Source organism: Chiloscyllium plagiosum, unplaced genomic scaffold, assembly GCF_037043375.1.
Source record: "Chiloscyllium plagiosum isolate Xiang-an unplaced genomic scaffold, Cpla_swu_hap1 HiC_scaffold_10, whole genome shotgun sequence".
NCBI classification, from domain to species: Eukaryota; Metazoa; Chordata; class Chondrichthyes; order Orectolobiformes; family Hemiscylliidae; genus Chiloscyllium; species Chiloscyllium plagiosum.
The window spans coordinates 98,715,687-98,739,374 of NW_028270148.1; positions in this window are offsets into that span (position 1 = coordinate 98,715,687).

Below are 23,688 nucleotides of genomic sequence, written 5' to 3' on the forward strand. Positions count from 1 at the left end.
CTAACTCAGCCAGTTTTTTTTTAATCCACATTACTAAGTCCCTTTTGTTCCATGAGATCTAACTTTTCTCACAAGTCAGTTTTGCGGTTCTGTATCAAATGCCTTTTTTAGAAGTACATGTACACCACGTCAACAGTATTACCCTTATCAACCCTCCCTGGTCCATCTGTTCCAGCTCAACTGGACATGACTTTCCCTTTATAAAACCATGCTGACTCTCCTTAGTTAACTTTTATTTGTCCATATGTATCCTGAATTATTGTTTCTAATTGCTTCTCCATTACCAAAGTTAAATTGGCTGGTTTGCAAAGTCTGGCACTTCTCCTGAGTCTTAAGTGTGAAAATTTATGGCCACTCACTTACTTCCCTGAGTGTGTCTGATCCACCTTTTTGAAGGTAACCAATTGTTCAGCTGTAGATTTCCCCACCATCCTTTGGCATCAGTCTATCCAACCCAGTTCCAATTTTGGCCCAGAAGTTTGCTCTCCCCAGTTAATCAATCTAATTCTGAATTGTTAATTGTTCTTTTCCAGAATGAGCCTAAACCTTACATTGCTACAGTCACTGTCCTCAACTGATACCTAATCTATTTGGCCCACCTCATTCCCAAGAATCAGCCTGGCAGTGCTTATTTTCTCATTAGACTGGACACATACGCTGTTGAAAGTTCTCCTGAACACAGTCTAGAAATCCTTGCCCTTCTCTGCCATTTACACTACTACAATCTCGCTAGACATTTGGATAATTAAGGTGCATCACTATAACTGCAATGTTTGCACCTCTCTGTATTTTCCATGTAGATTTCTTCCTCTACATTCACCCTATTAGTAGATAGCCCATACATTACACTGAGCAATGTACTTATACCTTTCTTGTTCCTTGACTCTAGCCAAATTGACTGTATACTTCAACCCTCTGGGACACGCTTTCTCCAGCACTGCAATACTCTCCTTAATGCCACCCCTCCTTTTTTTCCTTTCCTATCTTTACTGAAACCTTGTATCCAGAAAGATTTAAACCCTGGTCCTATTCTTTCTTGAGCCAGTATTATAGCCACAACACCATAATTCCACATGGCAACCCATGCCTATCAATCTTATTTACAGTCCTTGTCTCCTTCTAATCGGAAAGGTGCTGTGAAACTTGAAAGGGTTCAGAAAAGATGTACAAGGATGTTGCCAGGGTTGGAGGATTTGAGATATAGGGAGAGGCTGAACAGGCTGGGGCTGTTTTCCTTGGAGCATCGGAGGCTGAGGGGTGACCTTATAGAGGTCTACAAAATTATGAGAGGCATAGATAGGATAAATAGACTTGGTCTTTTCCTGAGGTCGGGGAGACCAGAACTAGAGGGCAAAGGTTTAGGATGATAGTGAAAATATATAAAAGAGACCTAAGGGGCAACTTTTTCATTCAGAGGGTGGTATGTGTATAGAATGAGTTGCCAGAGGAAGTGGTGGGAGGCTGGTACAATTGCAACATTTAAGAGGCATTTGGATGGCTATATGAATAGGAAGGGTTTGGAGGGATATGGGCCAGGTGCTGGCAGGTGGGACTAGATTGGGTTGGGATATGTGGTTGGCATGGACGGGTTGGACCGAAGGGTCTGTTTCCATGCTGTACATCTCTATGGCTCTATACTCTGTGCATTCACATAAATGCACTGTAACCATAGTTTAAACATTTTATTTTATCTCTTTTTCTGACTCCACCCATTAATTTAGAGATTTATTCAGTGTTGTCTCCTTCAGTACTTTGTGCACCCTGGTATTTCTTCTGATAGAGTTCCCTGGCACCCCCATCTCTACCAATTTAATTTAAACCCTCCCTAACAGCACTAGCAAAGCACCTCTCAAGGATCTCAGTCCCAGCTCTGTTCAGATGGAAACCGTCTGGCTTACAAAAGTGCCCTCTTATGCAGAGCTAGTCCCAATGTGCCAGTAATTTAAATCTTTCCTTCCACATTTTCATGTCTTATCTTCCTATTTGTACCTACTTGCACTTGCATTAGGAATACTACGGAGATTGCTATTTTTAGACTTATGTTTGCTCATTTTCTATCCTTAAATTCTGAGAGTTGGACCACATTCCTCTTCCTATGTATGCTAGCAGTATGAACATGGCCCACAATCTCTGGCTACTCACCCACCCTGCTGAAGAATATCCTGCAACTGCTCTGTGACATAATTAACCCTGGCCCTAGTGAGGCAACGCATCATCCTGGGCCACAGAAACTCCTAAGAGTTCTAACTGACAACTTCTATCACTACTACTCTTCCAATCTTCCTCCTCCTCTCTTGTACAGCTTAGGCATTTGCAATATACCAAGCTCAGCTCTTGCTGCGCTCCTCGGAGGAACAATTCCCTTTACCAATAACTAGAGCAGGAAACTGGTTAGTGAGTAAAATTGTCTCAAGTAACATTGTCTCTGCCTCGTGGACATACCACTGTGACTCCGACCATCACTTTAACTCCAAATTTATGCAGCTCGTGCCATTTTCTGCACATTTTCTCGTCTATGTTATGTGAAGTGACTATGACTCCCCATGTACCAGAAGCTGGACATTCTGCATGGCCAAGCTCCTCTGGCATATCTTAAGCTTGCTTTTAAACTATGTACTTTAACCAGATTTGACAGTAGAAAGTAGAATTCCTCCCCTTTCCAGTTAACTCCTTTTCCTGTGCCTATAGGTTGTATACTTAACAGTAAGAAGCAATTCCTAGAGTGGAAAAAGGTGAAACAAAAAATGCAAAGGGAGTACTTCCTACCTCTCCTTCCCTGAATCCCTCAACTTGCCAAAATCCCAGCTGCATGTTCAAGTTGCACTCAATGCTATGCCACACTGAGACGCAGTATTTATGTTTTAAAGCTAAAATGTTAAGTTAGCCCCCCTACAGAAATAAGAGTTTCAATTAACTTCCTTCTTTACTAATTACACTGTTCCACTGTAGATGGTTTGTATGCACCTGCTCCCAAAATTTAAACAGTAACTTTCAGTTAAATGTAAATAAATTTAGATTTCAGGAAGCAAATAAGATTTTCCCACCTCTCAGAACTTCCAGTTCTCCATTCAAACCACATACAGTGCTAAGTTGCATCTCCTAATTTTTGTTTCTGATTCATAAGGCATGTTTAGACTTTTAAAAATTGAAGTTGCATATATCAGGAACTTCTAATAAAAGTTTATGTTCTTTCAATGTCAAGCCTGCAACAAATCAGAGGTGTTTCCTTGACTCACCTTAGTATTCCTGAAACCTGCCTCGAATGCTGACAAAACTTTCCCCAGGTCGTAATATCCTAGCGCCAGTACGTTCATCAGAGTCAAAAAGTTGTGGGATTGTTTTCTCTAGAGATTTGAGTTTATAATCCAGGCAGCTATTTGCAGTTCATTTCTGACTGAGTGCTCTTAGCCAATTAGAGATGGGCAATGAAAAATGCTGGCCAGCCGTGCCATATCCCATGCATGAATAAAAAGAGACTGCCTTTTTCAGATGAGATGTTAAACTGAGGGGTCTCGAGTGAATTTAAAATATTCCCAGCACAAATTCAGAGAAGGGCAGGGTGGTATGCATTCTCCCTCAACCAACACCACTATAGAAACATAGAGTCATAGAGATAGTTAGCACAAAAACAGACCCTTTGGTCCAACTCATCCTTGCCAACCAGATATGTTTAAATTAATTTAGTCCAGCACTTGGCCCATATTCCTCTAAACCTGTCCTATTCATATTCTCATCCAGATGACTTTTTAAATGTTGTAATTGTAGCAGCCTCTGCGACTTCCTCTGGCAGTTCATTCTATGTATGCACCATTGTCTGTGTGAAAAAGTTGCCCCTTAGGTCCATTTTAAATATTTCTCCTCTCACTTTAAACCTCTGCCCTCTAGTTTTGGTCTCCCCCACCCTGCGGAAAAGACTTTGTCCATTTACTCTATCCATGCCCCTTGTGATTTTATAAACCTCTGTAAGGTCACCCCTCAGCCTCCAGTGCTCCAGAGAAAACAGCCTGGCCTATTCAGTCTCTCCCTTTAGCTCAAATCCTCCAAACCTGGCAACATCCTTCTAAATCGCTTCTGAACTCTTTTTGCTATAAAGCACTTTGGGAGCTCTAGAGGTCATCATGAAAGGTGCAATGTAAATGTGCTTTCATTAACTAGCAGCAAAAGTGACATTAAGTTGCTGTTGCTTTGATTACTGTAATTATGATATAACTTTGTGGTGCATGATGAAAGTGATCTTATTTGGCATTTAATTCTCCACCTGTAAATTACATGTCTTTGGATAAACTGGATAATTTAGTATTAATTATATCAAGAGGTTTATAAAATCACAATGAGCATGGATAGAGGAAGAGACAAGGGTTGTATCCTAGGGGTATGGGGAGGAGTCCAAAACTAGAGGGCATAGGTTTAAGATGAGAGGGGAAAGATTTGAAAGTGACCTAAGGGATAACTTGTTAACACAGAGGATGGTGTATGTATGAAACAAGCTGCCAGAGGAGACTGGTACAATTACAACGTTTAAAAGACATCTGGATGGGAAATGAACAGGAAGAGTTTAGAGGGTTTTGGGCCAAATGTTGGCAAATGGGACTAGGTCAATTTGGGATGTCTAGTCAGCTCACAAGTTGGACTGAAGGGTCTGTTTACTGCTGTGACTTGTATGCTCAGTATGTTCACACTATTATTTCCCTAGGTGGCAGTGTAGGCTTGCTTTTGGTATACTTTCGATAATGTTTGTGTTTTTTTCAGTGGCTATAATAAATTAGATTATTGTTATTCACAGAACCTTGTGAATTAGGTGCTTTGTTGCTTCCACATTTGGGATCATTCAATCTTCGATTGTCTATTCCTGTTTTTCTTGTTGTGAGCTGCTACCTTGAATTGTTGCAGTCATTGTAGAGAACATGCTCCCACCATGCTGTTTGGGTCATTCCAGCAATACTTCATAATGTTCAGCTTATCTAAAACTCAGTTGTGTTTATCCTAACTTAAAATGACTCCACATATTAATATAGTGGCAAGTGAAAACCTGATGAATGGTATGCCCCCAGAAAACAGAGGATCAGAGGGACTTATGTACTTGGAGAAAGTGAGGACTTACGTACGTGTCCACAGGTCACTTTAAAGGTATTGGGTTTAAGAGCAGGAAGGTTATCCTGAGATTACGTGAAATGTTGGTTGGCCATAGCTAGAGTAATGTGTGGAGAAGGTACAGAGAAGATTTACCATTTAGTTATGAAAAGAGATTGAAGAGAGTATTTTGAAAAGGCATGGAATTTGTAAATGTCGATTTTCAGAGACATTTGCTCATAAAAGGAGACCAGGTTACCTTGCAAGTACAGAAAGCAATTAGGAAGGCCAATTGCACATGGGCCTTAATTACGAAGTGATGGGAATACAAAAATGAAGTTGCTCCCCAGTTGTACAGGGCTTTGGTGAGACTGCACCTGGAGTACTGTGTGAAGTTTTATTTTCCATATCACTTGCAAATGTAGGTTCAGTAAATTATTTCTTGGGATGAGAGAGTTTTCCTATTACTGGCTGAGTAAATTGGGCTTATTTTTTTTGAGTTTAGAAAAATTCAAGATTCTGAAAGGACTTAGTAGACTAGACTGGGGCATCTGGAACACAATACACAATTTCAGCATGATTTGGGCAAAGAGAAAAATTTATATAAGTACTATGAATCTTAGGAGTTCTAAACCTCTGAAGGTAGTTTATTCAATACATTTAAGGTTGAAATCGACAGATTTTTGTTTTCCCAGGGAATCTTGGGATTTGAGACAGCAAGAAGTGGAGGCAGGAGGTCAGCCAGCTATGATTGATTTACTCATATTTCTTATGATCCTGGATGGCTGTTTGTCCCATTCTGAAAGGTATTGGATATTTCAATGACCACAGACCCTAACGATCATTCAAGCGCTTAGCCAAGCTGCAACACTGGTCTCTACCTTACAGTATGGAAAGTTGACCAGGAATGTCCACTTCACAAAGCAGAGGCCAAATAAAAAATGGCTAATACTGCCACATCAGTCTACTTGCAATCATCAGCACAGTGTGAGCTGCCATCGATAGTGGGCTATCAAGTGGCAACAACTGAAAATAACCTAAGTTTGGATTCCACCAGTGTCACTTAGCTTCTGACCTCATTACAGCACTTGGTCCATATACAGACTAAATAACTAAACTCCAGAGATGAGATGAGAATGACTACTCTTGATATCAAGGCAGCATTTGACGGAGTACAGCATCAAGGAGCCCTTGTAGAACTGCGTTAGTGAGATTTGGGGTAAAGCATTCTACTGTTGTGCAGTCATGCTACCACAAATGGTGTTTGTAGGAGATCAACCATCTCAGTCATAGAACATCACTGGAGGAGTTTCTCAGGTCTATGCTATTAGCTAAGTTTCTTCAGCCATTTCTTCAGTGAGTATTACTCCATCTTAAGGTTAGAAGTAGGATGTTCACTGATATTTTCAAAATATTCAGCATCTCATATGACTAACTCAAAAGACGCTAATGCTTCTGAACTGGACCAACAATATAAGCACTGTCTACAAGATTATTAGGTCATAGGCTGGAAATTCTGTAGTCAGTAACTCACCTCTTGACTCGCTGAAGCCCATCCACGAACACAGAGAATCCTGGAGAAACTCAGCAGGTCTGGTAGCATTTGTGGAGAGAGAAACGGTAAATGTTTTGATTCTGGTATGACACTTCTGCAGAACATGATGACTATCTCTAATTTATCTGTACCTCTTCAAGTAACAGTTAACCCTATCCCTCATTCTGTTTTTACACACTTTTTAAAAATCGTAATGATCTGAAATTTCACTTCCCAGCATTGCCTTCTCCATTTATTCTTCTTCCTCCTCATATGCTGGGTTTTATTCTCTGATTTCTTTCTTTCTGCTGCTTCTTCCCTCACATGTATTCCATTATCTCTAATCCTGCTTGACCTGAAATATTCAAACTTGTCTTTAAAAGCATGTAGGTAGGATGAGGGTGTGGGCTTCAGGTAGATAACAGCAATCGTGAGGAGTTCTTGACAAATGGGAGGCATTGCATTCATTGGACTGCCAGAGCAGCTGTGCATTGACTCCAGCTGAGTAAGATAGGGGGCTGCTCGAGACATCAGTCCAGTCTAGTATCTATGCACTGTTTGGTCTCAAACAGTAGGGGGTGCTGTAGCCATTGGTCTACTCCAAAACCAGTTACTTGGCTGCCAGAAAGGAAGATGTGTCACAGGATTAGATGGAGCAGAAAGGTTCAAATGAGCAATGGCAGTAGCTTGGAACTTGCTTCCATCCTTACAGCCCACTGGCTTTCTATTAAGGAAAACTCTATTAAGGAATACTGCAGATGAATATAATCTTAAGATATAACAGGTAGTAGACTCCACACAAATTTGCCCTGCCTGCTGTCTAGTTATCTCCAGAGCCCACTGTCTCCTTCTCCAGTCCCTCACTCTCCCTTTCAATCAACCAAGATTGTGCTCAGGTTCTTGGATTCTAAAGAAAAGGGTCAACTCTGTAGTCCAATGGTCATAGCATGAATCTAGAGACAATAAGCTCAACAGAAAGTAGGGCAGAAGGTAACAGGCTGGGCACAGTAGTCTGAGAGATCTATTTTCCTTGACTCAGGGTGCTGAACTGTGGAATGAACAATGTGAATTGTCAAAAGTAATTTACGATAATTTCACTATCAGTAGTCTTAAATTGAGATATGTACATAGTCTGCATTCTGTAGATTTTCTGTAAAACACATGAGAAATGTCCTGTTTGTCCTAACTACAGTTAATACAAACAAAGGGTTGGAATGTAGTCCAAACCGTTCCTCAGTTTTTATTTTTATTCAGAGATTGTTCTTGTTAAGCATTGAAGGATCCTGAAACTTTTATTTGGATCTGATTTTTTTTTTCAGCAACTCAAGCCTCTCCCATAACCATATGAAGGTAAAACAATCCAACTATTTTTGGATTGGTTTTCAGGAAGACCTTTTTTCATTTTGAAGAATGCCCCGCTGTAAGCACAGATCTGGTTGATGTGACAAATTGACAACATCATATACATGTTTCATCATGATATAACTGTATTCCTCACCTTCATTAGCCAATTTATCTTGAATGAGACTGAGAGAGTTTGAGCACAGAAAAAGGAGGAGGTCATTCAGCACTCAGAAACATCGAAAACAGAGCAGGAGTGGCCATTTGGCTCCTTGAGCATGTTCTGCCATTCAGTATGTTCATGACTGATCATCCAACTTGATACTTTGTTCATCCTTTCTCCCCAAACCCTTTGATCCCTTTAGCACTAAGAACTATGTCTAACTCATTCTTTACAACATTCTGTTTTGGTCTCAACAGCTTAGTGTGGCAGAAAATTCCACAGGATCGCCATTCTGGCCACGTCTTGATGCATTTTTTACTTTCCCAATCTATAACTATTCAGATAATCTGCCTTCCTGTTTTTACCGCCAAAGTTGATAATCTCACATTTATCTACATCATACTTCATCTGCTATGCGTTTGCCCACTCACTCAACTCATCCAAATCTCTCGAGCATCTCTGCATCCTCCTCAACACTTCAACCTCCACCCAGCTTTGTATAATCTGCAAAAGTGTATGGAATAACTTCAAAGAAGTTGGTATCCTATCACCAAGTTGTCTTTTATTTATACGTGCAGAATACTTGAACCTGATCTAGCTCCCTCAGAACCAGCTCTCAGAGCGAATAGGATGTCTAGCACTCCTTATCTGTTAGACAGGGCTCCCTGATAGGACCAGTTCCAATCAGGGAGCTCCTTATGAGGTCCTCTTGGCTGACCTTGATACAGTCACTACATCCCTCCTCCTCGGAGTCTGAGGAGATAGGCCAGTTCTTTTTTTGTTTTGTAGCTCCTGGAGTGTTTTAGCAGTGGGTCAGATTCTTCCAATTCTGCCTCTGATATGGGCAGCATGTAATGTGCAATTTCTTGCCTCTTGTGCCTGGAGAGTCTTGGAAGAAATCCATTCTCTTCTTCAGGCGGCAAAGGTGTTGAGGTGGCGACATCCATGTCCATCTCAGATTCTGAGGTATCTTCAACGCTTGACAGAGAAGGAGAACCCACAGGTTCCAGAACAGTCAGAAAGGCTGTCAAGATGTCAGGCACATTTTACTCTTGCACAGTTCGTGAGTTTGCAGCTTTTATATGTTCCACGTACTTGTTCAGGACCATCACATCCACCCAAACTTTATATGTTATTGGATCTGACCTTGTATCAACCATGCCTTTTATCCATGCACAGGGCATTCCTGTGGTGCCTCCATCAAACTTTGTCCTCTGAAGTAAATTGTCTCTCTCACTTAGTGGAGTCTTGCATTCTTGATGTGTTTTCCACCCCCTCCCCCTCACCCAATACATCCAGGAAGATCCAATTTAACCCGGTGTGGAGTGTTCTCCCCATTAGCAATTCTGCTGGAGCTATCCCTGTAGTTGCATGAGGGGTAAGCCCAATAATCAAATAGGAACCAGGACAGTTTGGTACCTATTGAAGCTGTAGGTTGTTTCTTTAAGCTTGCCTTCAAAATTTGGACTGCCCTTTCTGCCAGGCCATTGGACAATGGATGGTGTGGAAAGGGAGGTGATTGAGGAGAGTTTGTCTATTGAGTCAGTATGGGTGGAAGTCAGAAACAGGAAAGTAGCAGATACTTTATTGGGAGTTTTCTACAGAGTTGCCAAGAGCAAAAGTGATACGGAGGAGCAGATTGAGAGGCAGATTTTGGAAAGGTGCAGAAGTAACAGGGCTGTTGTCATAGGTGACTTCAACTTCCCTAATATCGATTGGAACATCCTCAGTGCAAATAGTTTGGATGGAGCAAACTTTGTCAGGAGTGTCCAGGAAGGATCCCTGACTCAAGGGGATGACTAGAGGGGAGGCCATATTGGATTTAACGCTTGGCAACAAATCAGGCCAGGTGTCACATCTCTCACTGAGACAGCATTTCGGTGATAGTGATCACAACTATAGTCATGGAGAGGGATAGGAGCAGACGATATGGGAAAGTAATAATTTGGGGAGGGGAATTACAACACTATTAGGCAGGAACATTGGAGCATAAATGAGAACAGATGTTCTTAGGGAAACGCACATCAAAAATGTGGAGGTTGTTTAGGCAGTACTTGCTGCAAGTGCTAGGTAGGTTTGTCCCACTGAGGCAAGGAAAGAATGGTAGGGAGAAAGAGCCTTGGGTGCTGGAGATTAGAGTCAAGATTAGAGTGGTGCCGAAAATGCACAGCAAGTCTGGCAGTATCCGAGGAGCAAGAAATCCTGATGAAGTGCTCCTGCCCGAAACATCGATTTTCCTGCTCCTTGGATGCTGCCTGACCTGCTTGCTGTGCATTTCCAGCACCACTCTAATCTTTATTAATTTTCTCCCCATTTAGAAAATAGTCTATGCCTCTTTTCTTCCACCAAGCTTCATGACCTCACAGTTTGCCGTGCTGTACTCCATCTACCACTTCTTTGCCCACCCTCTTAACCTGTCCAAATCCTTCTGCAGTCTCCTTGCTGCCTGAATGCTACCTGTCCGTCTACCTATCTTTGTATCATCTGCAAACTTAGCCAGAATGCCCTCCGTTCCTTCATCTAGATCGTTAATGAAAAACTGTGGTCCCAATACTGAGTCTTGCAGAACACCACTTGTCATTGGCTGCCACCCTGAGAAGAACACTTTTATCCCCACTGTCTGCTTTCAGTCAGACAGCCAGGCTTCTATCTATGCTAGCACCTTGCCTCTGACACTGTTCTTCCTGACCTCTCCGCCCCCACCCCAGTCTGACCTATCACCCTCACCTTGACCTCTTTCCACCTATCACATTTCCGACGCCCCTCCCCCAAGTCCCTCCTCCCTACCTTTTATCTTAGCCTGCTGGACAAACTTTCCTCATTCCTGAAGAAGGGCTTATGCCCGAAACGTCGATTCTCCTGTTCCCTGGATGCTGCCTGACCTGCTGCGCTTTTCCAGCAACACATTTTCAGCTCTGATCTCCGCATCTGCAGACCTCATTTTCACCACACTCAGTAGCCTCATGTGTGGTATCTTGTCAAAGGCCTTCTTGAAGTCCAGATAGATAACGTCCATTGGTTCTCCTTAGTCTAATCTGCTCGTTACTTCCTTAAAGAATTCTAGCAAATTTGTCAGGCATGACCTACCCTTGATAAAACCATGCTAACTCTGCCCTTTTTTTACCATACACTTGCAAGTATTCTGGAATCTCCTCCTTCATGATGGATTCCAGGATCTTACCCATGACCAATGTTAGACTAATTGGTCTGTAATTTCTTTGTCTTCTGCCTTACTCCCTTTTTAAACAGGGTGTTACATTAGCGATTTTCCAGCCCTCTGATTCTAGTGATTCCTGAAAGATTACGCCTTCACTATCTCTTCAGCTATCACTCTTAGAATTGTAGAGTGTAATCCTTTTGGTCCATGTGATTTATCCACCTTCAGGCCATTCAGTTTTTCTAGCACCTTCTCCTTGGTGATGGCCACCATACTCAGCTCTTCCCCCCCACGCTCTTGAAGTTTTGGGAAATTACTCGCGTCTTCCATTGTGAAGACTGATGCAAAGTAATTATTCAGTTCCTCAGCCATTTCTTTGTTCCTCAGTACTATCTCCCCTACATCACTTTCCAGCAGCCCAATCTTCACTTTTCCCTCTCTTTTGCCCCTTATATTTCTAAAGAAACTCTTACAGTCTTTCTTTATATTACTGGCTAACTTACCCTCCTATTTAATCTGCCTCCTTATTTCTTTTTTTGTTGCCCTTTGTTGATTGTTGTAAGCTTCCCAATCCTCTGGTTTCCCACTTTACTTTCTTCTCTACTTTATCTGCTATCCCTGACTTCCCTAATCAGTCATGGTTGCCTCATCCTCCCTGTGCCATGCTCCTTTTTCCTCGGGATGAATCTCTGCTGTGTCTCCTGAATTGCCCCCAACAACTCCTGCCATTTCTGTTGCACTGTCTTTCCCGCTAGGCTCCTCTCCCAGTCAATTCTACCCAGCTCCTCCCTCGTGCCTCTATAGTTACTTGTATTCAGCTGAAATACTGTTACCTTGGATTCTATCTTCTCTCTCTCAAATTGCAGAGTAAATTCGATCATGTTATGATCACTGCTTCCTAAGGGTTCCTTCATCTTAAGTTCCCTTATCAAGTTTGCCTCATTACACAACAGTAAATCCAGTATTGCCTGTTCCCTAGTGGGCTTCATCACAAGCTGTTCCAAAAGCCATCTCGTACATATTCCACAAATTCCTTTACTTGCGAACTAATTCCAACCTGATTTTTCCCAGTCCTTCTGCATATTGAAATCCTTCATGATCACTGTAACTTTGCCTTTCATACACATCTTTTCTACCTCTTGATGTACCTTGCTCCCCAACTCCTGACTACTGTTTGGAGGCCTATACATGACTCCAACAATGGCATTTTTACCTTTGCAGTTCCTCAATTCTACCCACACAGATTCTACACCATCTGACCCTACTTCATTTCTTACTATTGATTTACTACTAATAGGGCAACACCACCCCCTTTGCCCACCTGCCTATCTTTTCAATAGGATCTATATCCTTGAATATTCAGCTCCCATTCCTGATCCCCTTGCAGCCATGGTCTCTGTGATGCCCACTATATCATACCTGCCGATTTTGATCTGCACCACAACCTCATTTACCTTCAGATGTAAGACTGTTAGTCCTGTATTAACCATCCCTCTTCTCGTTGTCCAGTGTGCTTGAAGTTTGATTGCTAACTGTTTCTGGATATTCTGTCCTATTTGTGTATGTGCTGGAGATTTTAATAACTTCTCCTAAGTTCTGCACTCTTACCTCCTTTTAATTTTGAGTTTTCTAATTTCCCCTAAAACTGAACCCTCCACCATCCACCCCCCAAAATTCCCCATCCACTATTTAGTTTAAAGCCCTATCTACAGCCCTAGTTATGTGATTCACCAGGACTCTGGTCCCAGCAGGCTCAGATGAAGACTGTCCCATTGGAACAGATCCCTTCTTCCCCATTAGTGGTATCAATGTCCCATGAATTCGAACCCATTTCTCCCATACCAGTCTTTGAGCTACACATTTACCTACTTAATCTTATCAACCCTGTGCCAATTAGGTCGTGTATCAGGTAAGTAATCCAGAGATTATTACCCTTTTGGTTCTGCTTTTTAATTTAGCTCCTAGCTGTTCATACTCCCTCAGCAGAATCTCGGCCCTAGTTTATCCATGTCATTGGTACCTAAGTGGATTACAACCACAAGATTCAATTTAGCACAGATTCAAATTTAGCAGATCCCTTATGAGCCAATCAAATCACAGCCCTCCTGTGACATCACCTGATAGTGCCTCAGAGTTAAAGGAGGCTTGGGGTTGTAAAATTCCTTAACTAAATTTGTCCACTCTTGAAAAGTTTTAGTATCTGGTGCCTCAGGGAAAGTCAGGCTCCTAATAACCAAAAAAGCTGCAGGTCCACAGCTGTCAGAAGAATTACTCATTGATTTTCATCTGCCCCAATGTCATTTGCCCATTTTAAAAAAAAGGATTCTTTCCACAAACAGTTCCCAATCTTTAGCAGAATTGAACAAGTTTACCAAATAATGGCATGATTCCAGAACTGCCTTGTTTCTGACTGTATACACCTACATTTTGTCTTCACTAATCCTGTTGTCTTCAAATATCTATAGTAGCTTTTGCTTATTTTCTCTGCAAGCCTGCTCGCGGACTGTCTTTTCCCCCTTTGTCAATCAATCCCTTTGATATCCTTTGCTGAAATCTAAATTTCTTCAAATCTTCAGTTCTGTTGCCTTTTTGGCCAATTTATATGCCCTGTCCTTGGATCTAATATGATCCCTAATTTCCCTTGTTACCCATGTCTGGATTACCTTTTCCATTTTGACTGGTGCCAGACAGAAATGAACAATTGTTGCAGGTCGTCCATACACTCTTTAAAGGTCTGCCATTGTCTATTCGCCATCATCCCATTAAGTAACATTCCCCAATTTATCATAGGCAGTTTAGGCCTCATACCATTGTAGTTTCTGTTATTTTGATTTCAGACACCTTAGGCTCTTAGTCTTAGAATCAACTACATCATTCTCCATCTTAATGAAGAATTCTATCATATTATGGTCATGTTCCCAAGAAACCTTGCAAAGCTAGGTGGCAATTATTTCTTTCTCATTACGCAGTACGGAGTTTAGGATGGTCTATTCTCTAATTGGTTTATTAATGTATTGACCCAGAAAACCATCTTGTAGACATTCCAGGAATTCGTCCTGTATGGTATTATTGATTTGATTTTTCCAATCTCTATTGAAGTTTGAGCTATATAATTCCATACTCCTATAATTATGGCTTGCATCTCTAATTTCCAGTTTAATGCCTTCCCCAGCATTCCACTACAGTTTTAGTGTCTATATACAATTCCCCATTATCATTTTCTGCCCATTGGTGCTTCTATGTTTTACCCATATAGCTTCCATTTCACTGGAGGTAACATCCTTTCTCACAATTGCATTAAACACTCTTTACCCAAAAATGCTACCCCATCTCCTTTTCATTTTTGAAGAAAGTGAGGACTTCAGATGCTGGAAAGTCAGAGTCGAAAAGTGTGGTCCTGGAAAAGCACAGCGGGTCAGGCAGAATCCGATGAGCAGGAGAATCAATGTTTCAGGCATAAGCCCTTCCTCAGGATTGTGGGGACGGAGGAGATGATCTGGCGGGTGCAGTGGAAGATAGACTCCTTGTGGAGGGTGGAGGAGAACCTCTTCAAGGTGGGCATCCTTAGAAGAGGCTTTGCAGTGAGAAATTGAGGACTGCAGTTGCAAGAGAATCAGAGTCGAAAAGTATGGTGCTGGAAAAGCACAGCAGGTCACGCAGCATCCGAGGAGCATGAGAATTGACGTTTCATGCGTAAGCCTTTCATCAGGAGTATGGGGGCATTGTTTGTTAAAGAGGAATTAATGCAATTGTGAGGAAGAATGCTACCCTCAATGACATGGAATCTATATGGGTAGAGCATAGAATCACATTCCTGATGAAGGGCTTATACCTGAACATTGACTCTCCTTCCCTTGAATGCTGCCTGACCTGCTGTGCTTTTCCAGTGCCACATTTTTTGACTTCCTTTCACTTTTGTCTGTCCTTCCTAAAAAAAAAGAACTGAATGCCCCTGAATATTCATTTCCCATCACCTGGTCACTCTGCAGCTATGTCTCAGTGATTCCCAACTATATATACCTAGTTATGTCTATTTGCACAACTAATACATCCACTGTATTATTAATTTCCATGCGTAAACTTACAAGGCTTTTTAACATTCTTAGTCCTATTCACATTATTTGCAAAGTGACCCTCTTTGACTCTTGACCTTGAGTTCTCTGCCCATCACTTCTTATTTCTGGTTCTATGTTTTGTTTTTGTCCTTGTTTTTCTCTCTCTTCTGTCTCCCTATAGATTCCTATCCCCCTGTTATTTTAATTTAAACCGTCCCCAATTGCACCAGCAAATGAAGTGAGCTATTTCAGGGAACTAAACCCTTCTCATGTAAATAAAAAACAAAGTATTGCGGATAGTAAAAATCTTAAAATAAAGTGCTGGAAAAATCTCAGCAGTTTCGACAGCATCTGTATACAAAGAGAATGAAGTAAAAATTGGCAGTTTTCTGATCGTAAAGGTAATCAGCTAAGTATATTGCATCAGACCTCCACAACCACCAACCATTACAATAAAGCTGGAATTCAGATTGGTGAATTGATCAGATTACTTTCTTGTCCTCAGTGCAACAGGACATGGACTCAGAGTCATACAGCACAGAAATAAACTTTCCTGTCCAACTAGTCCACGCTGAGCATGTTCCCAAACTAAACTCGTTCCATCTGCCTGCATTTGGCCTATCTCCCTCCAAACCTGTCCTTTCCATGTACTTATCCAAATGTCTTTTAAATGTTGTAACTACCTCCATCTGCCTCTTTCTCTGAAGTTCATTCTATACACTGTGTGAAAGAAAAAGTTGCCCCTCATTCTTTTAAAATCTTTCTCCTCTCAGCCTAAAAATATGTCCCCTAGTTTTGAACTCACCCACCTAAGGGAAAAGATTTTGGTATTCACCTTATCAATGCTGCTCATAATTTTATAAACCTCTATAAGGTTTCCAGTTAACTTCCTACGTTCCATTGAAAATGTCCCAGCCTATTTTTATAACTGAAACCCTCTGTTCTTAGGTAACATCCTGGTAATTTTTTCTGAACCCTCTTCAGTTTAATAATATTCTTCGTCTAACAGGGCAACCAGAACTGCATTCACTTCCCCAGAAGAGGCCTCATCAATGTCCTGCATAACCTCAATATGATGTCCCAACTCCTATACTCAAAGCAATGAAGGCAAGTGTGCTAAAAGCCACCTTAACAACCCTATCAACATATGATGCAAGTTTCAAAGAATAATGTACCTGAATCCCTAGGTGTCCATTTTCTACAACACCACTCAGGGCTCTACCATTAATTGTACAAGTCCTGCCCTTGTTTGTTTTACCAAAATACAATAACTCTCATATCCTTTAATGTCCTTTATGCAAATTATACTCCATCTGCCATTCCTCAGCCATTGACCAAATTGATCAAGATCTCCTTGTAATTTGGATAATCTTCACTGTCCACTATACCACCAATTTTGATGTCATCTGTAAATTTACTGACCATGGCTCCTGTATTGTCATCCAAATTATTTATATAAATGATAAAACAAAATGAACCCAATACCAGTCCCTGTGAACACTGCTGCTCACAGGCCTCCATTCTGAAAAACAACCCTCCACCTGTCTCCTACCATAAAGCCAATTTTGTATCCAATGGGCAAGCTCACCCTGAATCCCAGGTGACCTAACTTTCCTAATTAGTCTACCATGCAGAATCTTCTCAAAAGTTTTAATAAAGACCAAGTAAACAAACATCTACCGCTCTGCCTTCATCAATCTTGTTGGTTAGTTCATCAAAGTACTCAATCAAATTTGTGAGACATAATTTCCCCCACATGAAACGATGCTGACTGTCCTTAATCATTCTTTGCCTCAAGGTTGGATGCAAAAATGTACTTTGCCAATCCCAAACTATATCCCCAGCAATGAATGTCAACAATTATATGAAGCAGATAACTATGTCTTTATTGCAGATTTATAGTAAACAAAAAAAATCTGTTCTACTTATAAAGCACCTTGACAACTGTTTCAATGAAGGTTGTCAAATGAAACTACAAATAGGATGGGTTGAACTGTCTCCAGTAGATCCCATCTACCATTGAGCAAGTTTTTGAAAATCAGTGATTCTGAAGAAAATATCTTGATTTCCTGGATTCTGAACTGTGGTTTATGTTTCTTCCCCACTTGTTTTAATTATATATTAGATGTTGGCTGTGGTTCAGTGGGTAGCATTCTTGCTTCTGAGTCAGGCAGTTGTGGGTTTGAGTAACATTCTAAGAAACATGATCACAAAATGCAGACTGACAGGATAGTACTGGAGGAATATGGCACTGTTGAAGATGATGTATTTCAGATGAGACTATTTTGATGAATGTAATGAACTCACATCATGATTTCAAAAGAATAGCAGAGTTTTCCCTCAGTCAACATCATGGGAACTGATTATTTGATCATTCCTTTATTGTTCCTGTGTTCAAATTGGCTGCTGTGTTTCTGTAAGAATGACAATCATAGTCTAACTTGGGAGCTGTTTCTGTTCCTGATCTTCAAAAGGCTCTCCAGCATCAGACCTATATTTCCACAATTAAAGCTAAGCTCATCAAGTTAAACAAAACACTACACCAGCCTTACTCATGTGGAAATCCAGTAGCGTCAGTATATAATGGTCTGAAGATTTCTTTCTGTGTAAGAATATTTAAGAATTAACTGCTGTGAAAATAACAAAGTCTATAATTGTTATATGTATGTCATTTTGTGTGATTGTATGTAGGGACCTTTTCGTTTCCAGTGAAAGGCCTCCTACCTTTCCCTTTAACTGACAGCTATTATTGCACCCTTTCAGCTTCAGTGGGCATGAGGCATTTTTTGTTTACTGCAAATGATAACAAAAACTGCTTATTGTTACGATGCTGGGACAACATTTTCCATAAGCACATCAAATGTCTGAAAACTTGCTTGAAAATTACTAATACTTTCCAAGGAAAGATGGCCAATAAAATCCTAAATGTGAACTTGTCGGATCTTTCACATCCATCTCAGAGAACAAGTGGGGCCTGAGTTTAATATGTCAACAGCATCTCTGACAGTATAGAACTGCTTCGGGTCTGGAGTGCAATTTGTACCAAGAACCTTGTATCATTTGTTTAATTCCACTGATGCATAACAGCAGTTCTACAATTACATAAAGCTGATTATGTACTCCACTCTCAATGAAAATGTGTAATGTTTTTCCATCATAGCATGAGATTGGTCCTACAACTTGACAGCATCTAAAGTCATTGGACTGCCTTCCACTCGCATTGGCAAGGTGATTGTTATGATGTACCTAGATGATAGGAAATGTTTACAATGGCCTATACACATTTGACAACTTTGCTTCCATTATAGGTTATCAAGTCCAACAAAAACCACTTGATCATATCGCACACCATATTGAATGCTTGATAATGGCTTGCCAAGATCCAAAATTTGAATATTATGTCATCAAAATATTAATGTAGTTGTGGCTTTCACATCTAAAGGACGTTGCATTAGGCAGAGGTTATCTATTGATAAGGCTTGAGTAGGTGGCGTTGTTCCTTGATAGCCACACTTGTACAGCAAAGGCTTCTCTGACACAGCCTAATAGGATTATTTGCCATGGCTCAGTGATAACACATTGACACTGCTGAATCATGAAAGTCATGTGTTCAGGTCTATCTCCAGAGCCTCACGTGCCTATTCTATGCTGGCCCTCCAGTGCAATTAATGGTGTTGTCTTTCTGATGAAACATTAAACCAAGGCCCCATCTATCCTGCCTTGGTGGATGTGAAAGAACCCATGGCACTATTTCACACAAGAGGAAGGGAGAGCTGCCCACCATTGGCCCCATTATTTACCCCTCCATCTAAAACAGATTCTCTGGTCATTGCTATTTATAGAAGCTTGTTGTACACAAATTCACTGCTGCATTTCCAACAGAAGAGCTGTGATTACATTTCAGAAGTATTTTTTTGACATGAGATTCTTTAGATTGCCATGAAAGTGCTGTATAAATACAAGCTGTTCTATCCGGAATGTTAGCAATGGCAGAAGTGGTTCCTTCCCAGGGGGTTGGCAGCGGTGGGTTCCTTTACTGAAATGGTAGTCCCAGGAGATGGCAGCAACAGCAGCAGCAATGTAAGCCAGAATGAGGCACCGGTTACTTCAACATTGTGGGCCCAGCATCCAATTTGAGGCCAGGCAGCTTCAGCAGTGGTTGCATTGCTGAGATCGAACCAGCGCAGATGCATGAAAGCAACACTGTTGGTGGAGGCAAGAGGCGCTGAAAAATAGTGACATGGTTCCAGCAGCGGTGGACCAGCTTCAGGACATGAATAGGCTCAGGTACCCAACATGGAGGCAGTGACATTCTGACTGTTTCAGTAAGTGGGTACTCAGAGCACCTGAGTGTTTGCAGACTTAGGGATGGACTTTGTGACTTTGTTTTTCTTCTGGACGTTTCCTTTTCTTTTGATTGTTTCTTTGATTTCTGCTTCCTGTTTTTAATCTTGTCTTTTGTATATTTCGATGGTGGCAGAGAATGGCAACATTGTACATGTTTCACTGCACTCCTGTACTCAAATAAACATGTTAATAAAAATCTAAATCCAGAATGTATAACCTGGTGCTGCCTCTATGTCTGAGGTGTGGTTGCACCTCCCTGGTTCATGACCTCATGAATGGGTCTCATAACTCCAATAAAATTAGAGGTAAATAGCAACAAGGAAATCATGCAGCCAAAGCACGCTGTTAAAATGCATAGTCAAAACAAAAAAGAAACACTCAGACTAATACTGAGGAGTCCCAACATGCTTTTAAGAAAGGCTAAGGCAGTCAAACAGATATGCCTATATTACACAATGGGGAGATGGCAGTGGGCAAAGAGCAAACAAAGGTTCATTTGATGTACAATCTCATGGATTGGAAAGTGCAATACGGTTAAATTGGATGTCAGTGTAGTCTTGAAATACATTTCTAATATTGCATCTACCAGTTTGGAGTATTGACTCTCAAGTATGCTGATCTGTGTTTCTCGATTGAAAGTTTCCCACAGTTATCCAGCTATGATCAGAACTGCGTGTTAATACTTCACGTAAAACTTTTTCCATCCTTTATTTTCCCCTATCTTTATTGTACAATCTCTAGTTGAACAAACCAATCATAATCAGTAAAAATGTGTACCTCTAAATGTCACCAGATGGATTCAACAGATTTACTGATTTACTGTCAGAAACATTCCTGAAGAAGGGCTCATGCCCGAAACGTCGATTCTCCTGCTCCTTGGATGCTGCCTGACCTGCTGCGCTTTTCCAGCAACACATTTTCAGCTCTGATCTCCAGCACCTGCAGTCCTCACCTTCTCCATTGAGTATAGGCCTAGAGTCCTCAAACATTCCTCATATGTTAAGACTTTCATTCTTGGGATCATTCTTGTGAACTTCTTCTGGATATGGATTCCAAAATTACTCACAATATTCTTAGCCTCATTACTTCCCTGCTGTTATATTCTTGTCCTCTCGAAATAAATGCCAGCGTTGTATTTGCCTTCTTAACTACCAATTCAACTTGCAAGTTAACCTTAAGAGGATCCTGGACTAAGACTTCCAAGTCCCTTTGCATTTCAGATTTCTGAATTTTCTCCCTATTTAGAAAAAATTCTATGCCTCTATTCTTCCTACCAAAGTGCATGGCCTCACACTTTCCTATGTTGTATTCCATTTGCCACTTCTTTGCCCATTGTCCTAACCTGTATTCTGCAGCCTCCCAGCCTCCTCAATATTACCTATCCCTCCACCTATCTTTTGCATTATCTGCAAACTTAATCAGAATGCCCTCAGTTCCTTCATCGATATCAGTAACGTATGAAGTGAGAAGTTGTGGTCCCAATTTAGGGCGGCATGGTAGCTCAGTGGTTAGCACTGCTGCCTGACAGGGTCCCAGATTCGATTCCAGCCTCGGGCAACTATCTGTGTGGAGTTTGCACATTCTCCTCATGTCGGCGTGGGTTTCCTCTGGGTGCTCCGATTTCCTCCGAAAGTCCAAAGATGTGCAGGCCAAGTGAATTGACCATGTTAAATTGCCCATAGTGTTAGGTGCATTAGTCAGAGGGAAATGAGTCTGGGTGGGTTACTCTTCGGAGGGTCGGTGTGGACTTGTTGGGCCAAAGGGCCTGTTTCCACACTGTAGGGAATCTAATCTAATAAAAATCAATACTGACACTTGCAGAATACCATTAGTCACCAGCTGTGATCCTGAGGAGGATACTTTTATCCCACTCTCTGCTTTCTGCCTGACATTCAATCTTGTGTCCATTCTAGTACCTTGCCTCTAACACCAAGGGCTCTTATCTTATTCAGCAGCATCCCACCCGGCACCTTATCAAAGCCTTCTGGAAGTCCAGATAGAATAACATCAAGTGGCTCAACTTGGTCTAACCTGCTCATTACCTCTTCAAAGAATTCTAAAATATTTGTTAGGCATGACCTCCCCTTGATGAAATCATGCTGACTTTTCCCTATTTTATCAACCACTTCCAAGTATTTGGAAATCTCATCCTTCACAATAGACTCCAAAATCTTACCAACATCTGAGGTCAGGCTAATCCAGCTGTAATTTCCTGTTTTTTGCCTTACTCCCCTCTTAAACAGGTCAGTTACATTAGCAATTTGCAAGTCCTCAGGAACCCTCCCTGACTCCAGTGATTCCTGAAAGATTACAAATAGCCCCTCCACTATCTCTTCAGCTATCTCCTTCAAAACTCTGGGTGAAGTCCCTCTGGTCCAGGTGATTCTTCCACCTTCAGATTTTCTTAGCGCCTTCTCCGAGTTGATGGCCACCACACTCCCCTCTGCCCCTCGACTCTCTTGAATTTTCGGGATGTTACTCCTGTCAGGTTGTAAGTTTGCTTGCTGAGCTAGTAGATTTGTTCTCAGACATTTGGTCACCATGCTGGGTAATATCAGTGAGCCTCCGATGAAGTGCTGGTGTTCTGTCCGCTAGCTATTTATCTATCTTGGTCTGTTGTGGTGGATTGTATCATTTCCGGTTCTTTTTCTGAGAGGTTGGTAAATGGGGTCCAAATCAATATGTTTGTTAATGGAATTTTGATATGAATGCCAGGCCTCTAGGAATTCCCGTGCATGTCTTTGTTTAGCCTGTCCCAAGATGGTCATATTGTCCCAGTCGAGCTGGTGTCCCTCTTTGTCTGTGTGTATAGATACTAGTGATAGTTGGTCATGTGTTTTGGTAGCTAGTTGGTGCTCATGTATCCTAGTGGCTAGTTGCCTGCCCATCTGTCCAATGTAATGTTTGTTGCAGTCCTTGCAGGGTATTTTATATATGACATTCATTCTGTTGGTTGTTGGTACGGGGTCCTTTAAATTCATCAGGAGCTGTTTCACTGTGGTCGTAGGTTTCTGGGCTACCATGATGCTTAGAGGCCGGAGTTGTCTACAGCACTGGAACCCACCCTGAAAGACAATGGACTTATAGAAGAAATCCAACAGGCCATCAGACAGACAGTTGCATCAACACTAAGCAGAAAGAAAGAAAGGAACACCATCAACACACTGAAAAGGAAAGCCCCGGAAGGACTCAGAAAAGACAGAAATATCGTAATCCTGCCGGCAGACAAGGGGCACATAACCATCATCCTGAACAAAACACAATACATTGAAAGAGCAAACACACAATACTCACAGATACCAATACCTACCAACAGAAAACCTTACTACAGCATAATCTGAGGAAACTTCACAAGATGGGTGAAATTAATCAGACAGACCTCAAAAGGATGAAACCTGAAGGATCCAACACACACCATTTCTATGGATTACCAAAGGTTCATAAACAAAGGACCCCCCTCAGACCCATAGTCTCACTTCCCAATACACTGACATACAGATTAGCAAAGGAACTGCAACACAAACTGAAATACCTAGTAGAAGATTCAAGCCACTCCATCCACTCCACCCAGGAATTCCTTAACCTCAAAGGTACCAAGGTAGAGGCCGAAGAGGTCATGGTTTCCTTTGACGTGATGGCCCTATTCACATCAGTGAACATCACCCTATCCAGAGAAACACTGGCCTCACTGCTAGACTAACCAAGGACACAAACACCTTATAGCACAATTCCATCAGCAAGGACTGCATTCTTAAACTAGTGGACCTATGCCTCACAACCCACTTCACCTTCAATGACAAGATCTACAAAAAAATCAATGGGACACCTCTGGGATCACTAACATCAGGACTCTTAGCAGAAGCAGTTATGCAGAGGTTAGAATGGACAGCCCTTCTCATGATCCAGCCTAAGCTTTAGGTCCGCTATGCAGATGACACCTTTGGCATCATGAAACGCAACAGATTAGAAGAAACCCACAAACACATAAACAACAGCCTTACTGGTATAAAGTTCACCAAAG